This window comes from Microtus pennsylvanicus, chromosome X (genome assembly GCF_037038515.1).
Source record: "Microtus pennsylvanicus isolate mMicPen1 chromosome X, mMicPen1.hap1, whole genome shotgun sequence".
NCBI classification, from domain to species: Eukaryota; Metazoa; Chordata; class Mammalia; order Rodentia; family Cricetidae; genus Microtus; species Microtus pennsylvanicus.
This window is the reverse complement of record NC_134601.1, coordinates 43,381,989-43,386,633: the sequence shown is the minus strand read 5'-3', so window position 1 is coordinate 43,386,633 and position 4,645 is coordinate 43,381,989. Positions and strand designations below refer to the sequence as shown.

The 4,645-nt window shown below is 39.4% G+C and overlaps 1 long non-coding RNA gene across 1 annotated transcript; it reads left to right on the top strand.

Annotated features, from left to right (window-relative positions):
* Window positions 1-327: 327 nt before the first annotated feature.
* Window positions 328-3,774, top strand: LOC142840569 (uncharacterized). Its single transcript, XR_012908938.1, has 3 exons — window positions 328-447; window positions 1,719-1,835; window positions 3,290-3,774. It is a non-coding gene; the product is annotated as an uncharacterized LOC142840569 (long non-coding RNA).
* Window positions 3,775-4,645: the final 871 nt, after the last annotated feature.

Here is a 4,645-nt window from a genome sequence, read left to right as displayed (position 1 = left end):
AGTGGCTCCTGTATTCGATACCTAAAAACATTTTTATTTTTAAACTACACAGTTCTCCGAAGGGTTTGTGAGGTGTCTTGCTTTGAGAGTTACAATATAAATTCAAGCCACCTTATGTTTAAAAAAAAGTCTATTAAGGCGCTGGTTTATTTATGAAATTCAGTTAGATCTGTGTGATTTGCTTTAATGTCTGCAAAAGCAATTGTCATAGCATTTGAATGTTTTGATGCTGTCGCTCCTTTACAGGGCAGTGATGTGTTAAAGAACTGTTGCAAAGATGAAGAAATAGCCTCAGTCCTTAAATAGAACGAGTTGTGTTTTTTCTTTTAAATTGCATTTATTTGTTTATATTTCTCTTTTTTTGGTGTATGTATGTATGTAGGTGTGCCCACACTACAGTTTGGAGATCAGATGACTGCTTGGTAATACGAAGTTCTCTCCTACTGAGTAGGTACCCACAATGAATCTCTGATTTTGTTTTGGTTGTAAGCTCCCTTACCTGCTGAGCCCAGCTCACTGAAACCCCGTTTTATTTTGTTTTTTTTTTGTTTGTTGGTTTTTGAGAGGGTTCCACGTAGCCCAGGCTGCCCTTGAACTTGATATGTAACCGAGGCTATCCATAAACTCTTGATTCTGTTGGCTCAACCTCCCCAATACAGTGATTACAGGTAAGAGCCAACGTGCCTGTCCCCTTAGAGTCAGTTCTTGAACAAGTGTCTTCTGACTTTCACCTAAGGTTCAATTCATTGAATAATGCCTCGCTTTTTATGGGCATCTCAAAGTGCCTGAGAAAGATAGGGAAAGAGGGTTTTATGTATACAGTGTTCTGCTTGTAGGCAAAAAGAAGACACCAGATCATGTTATAGATGGTTGTGAGCCACCATGAGGTTGCTGGGAATTGATCAGGATCTCTGGAAGAGCAGCTAGTGCTCTTAACCTCTGAGCCATCTTGCCAGCCTGGGTCACCTAAAATTTTTAAGAAGTATTATTCAATTTTTCCTCTCTACATTTTTTCTTTCTTTCTTTTTTGTTTTTTTGTTTTGTTTTTCAAGACAGGATTTCTCTGTGTAACAGCCCTGGCTGTCCTGGAACTTACTCTGTAGATCAGGCTGGCTCAAAGTCACAGAGATCCATTTGCCTCTGCCTCCTGTGTCCTGGGATTAAAGGTGTGAGCAATCATTCCCAGCCCCTCTATACATTATTTAATGTTTTATTTTTTAGATGCATTGGTGTTTTGCCATGGGTATCAGGTCCCCTGGAACTGGAGTTACAAACATTTTTGAACTGCCATGTGGGTGCTAGGAATTGAACCCAGGTCTTGTGGAAAAACAGTAACAGTCAGTGCTCTTAACCCCGAGACTTTATATTTTTTATTTTAGCGTTTGAATAATATTACATCCAAGTATGCTGAAAAAATGAAGAATAGTATTGAAAAAGTTCTGATGATGAAGAGTTCCATACCTCAACTTTTTCTTTTCTGTTCAACTCCTTCCCTCCGACTGTTAAATTTTCCAATTAGACTGGCCTTTTTAGCCCAGCATTTTACCACTTAGCATTGCTTTTTTATTAAGAAAAGGGAAAGGAGTATAGCATCCTATGCCTTCCTTTTCTTACGCTTATTTTTCTAGGAGAATATTTAGAACCACACAGAATTTGGGGGGAGTACTAGTGATCAATTTGTATGTACTAATTATAGCTAAATATTCTTTATGCTTCAGAGAGGACATTAAATCTTATTTCTCAAGCCAGCAAGATGGTTTACCAGCTGCCACCAATTCTGACAGCTTGAGTTCAATCCCAGACCCCACAACGTAGGAGAGAACCAGCTCCTTCAGGTTGTCTTCTGACCTCCATACATGCTGTGGCATATGCAAACACACAATTTGAAAAATAATTGATTTTTAGTTAGATTGTTGTAAGTAATAGTATAGGAAGACTTGATTTACTCAGTGAGTTGAGTAAAATTATACATCTATAATTTTTAAAAATTCATTCTCTACAAATTAGTTTTTTATTAAAGGGTCTTTGTATTATCTTTAATGGGAAAATTGTAACACTAAGTACCGTTTAGGTCCAATGATCCACTTTAATTTTTTTATATATTCTTTAAGTTAATTCACACATACTTTCCATAAAGGTAAAAGAGTTGCAGGAACAGCTATTTGATAAAAATCTAGGCATGGTATTCTTTTTTTGTACTTTGAAAAATGAAAAGCATCTAGGCATGGTAATACATACCTGTGATCCTGGCAGTTGGGATGCAAAAGCAGGAGGATCACTGGAAGTTCAAGGCTGGTCTGGTGTATATTACAAGTTCAATCCAACCAGGGTTACATAAGAAGGTTCTGTCTCAGAAAGAGAAAGAGGGGCAGTATGAAGGGAAAGAAGAGAGAGAATGAAAATATAAACAAATGAATTTAATTATTTTTACTGCATTTATTTTAAGTGCTTTTAACTTATTTTTATATATTTTAGTGTGTGTGTAGGTAGGTGTATGCACATGTGCTCAGTGTGAGCATACGTTCTCGAAGGACAACTTGTATAGTTTTCTCTTTGCATTATGTGGGTTCCAGCGATTGAACTTAGGTAATCAGGCTCTGTGGCAGTTCAACTGGTGCATTTTAGCAGCTGAGACAATCTGTTTTCTCCTCTCTGTTCTAAGAATCAAGCTCAGGCTCTAGTGCATGCTAAGCAAATGCTCTGCCACTGAACTGCATACCTAGCTTTTGACTTTTCAAGCCAGGCTTTCGCTATGTAGCTCAGGATGGTATTGACTTCCTATGTATCCTATCCCAGCCGCAAACTCATGATTCTCCCTCTTTTCCCTCTGAAATTCTGGGATTACATTTGAATGTGAGCACATCTAGGTATAACTAAGATGTTTTTAAAATTTTTTATTTTTAAAGAGAATTTGTAGAGTATATGGTATGTCTATGAGAATTCAGGATATAACTTAAAATTCTTTTTAATGAAGCAGTTCAAATTTTTTTATTTTAATGTAACACCTGGGGGTTTGTTTGTTTGAGACTGGGTTTCTCTGTAGCTTTGGAGCCTGTCCTGGAACTAGTTCTTGTAGACTAGGCTGGCCTCAAACTTACAGAGATCCACCTGCCTCTGCCTCCTGAGTGTTGGTATTAAAAGTATGTGCCACCACTTCACGGGCAACACCTGTTTTTTTTAAAGGTCCAAATAAGGCTGCAAGATGTTGCTTATAGAAAAGCACTGGCTTAGCACATGTAAAATCTTTTTTTTTCTGAACAAGTGAAACTTTATTTCTCTAACATATTAGTATTAGAAGACACAGAGAAGAGGCCAGTAAGATGGCTTGATGGATAAAGTGCCTGCCACACAAGACTGATGACCTGAGTTCAATCTCCTGATTCCACAGTGGAAAAAGAGAACCAAACCCTAAAAGGTTTGCCTTTACCTTCACATGAACACTGTGGAACCCTTGTAATCACACTCTCACTCACATATACAAATAGTAAATTCCAGCACTTGGGAGGCAGAGTGGTAGGAGCGTCAGGAGTTAGAGGTCATTCTCAGCTATGTAGCCAGTACAACTTGTATTACATGAGATCCATCTCAAAAACAAAAGCCAAAATCTTGTCTTACTAGCTTTAAAAAAATGTTTAATACAAAAAGTCTAACAACATTATCAGTATATTTTACTATTTACTCTGAAATTAATTTTAATCTTCCTAAAATTTAAATATGGGCATCACATATATTTGCAGGTGCCCAGGGAGACCAGAAAAGGGTGTCAAAATCCCTGAAGCTGGAGTTATAGGCAGTGTGAGCTGCCTATCTCTTGTGTGTCTTCTGAACTTCCATCCTCTGAGTGAGCAGCAAGCACTTTTAACCACTGAAGCATCACTCTAGCCCTTTTTAATCACACTTTTATGTGTATGGTGTTTGCCTGCTTGTATGTCTGTGCACCATATATATACCAAGTGTCCACAGAGGCCAGAAGAAGGTATTTGATCGCCTAAGACTGGGAGTTATAGATGGTTGCGGGTCAACATGTGGATGCTGGTAATTAAGCCCAGGTCCTCTGCAAGGACAGCAAATGCTCTTAACCACCAAGCCATCTTTCTAGCCACCTGTTTAGTCACTCTTTTTTTTGTTGTTGTTGTTGTTTTTTTTAATTTATTTATTTATTAAGAATTTCTGCCTCTTCCGCGCTACCACCTCCCATTTCCCTCCCCCTCCCCTGATCAAGTCCCTCTCCCTCATCAGCTCGAAGAGCAATCAGGGTTCCCTGACCTGTGGGAAGTCCAAGGACCGCCCACCTCAATCCAGGTTTAGTAAGGTGAGCATCCAAACTGCCTAGGCTCCCCCAAAGCCAGTACGTGCAGTAGGACCAAAAACCCATTGCCATTGTTCTTGAGTTCTCAGTAGTCTTCATTGTCTGCTATGTTCAGCAAGTCCGGTTTTATCCCATGCTTTTTCAGACCCAGGCCAGCTGGCCTTGGGGAATTCCCGATAGAACATCCCCATTGTCTCAGTGTGTGGGTGTACCCCTCGTAGTCCTGAGTTCCTTGCTCCTGCTCTGTCTCCTTCTGCTCCTGATTTGGACCTTGAGATTTCAGTCAGGTGCTCCCGTGTGGGTCTCTGTCTCTGTCTCCTTTCATCGCCTGATGAA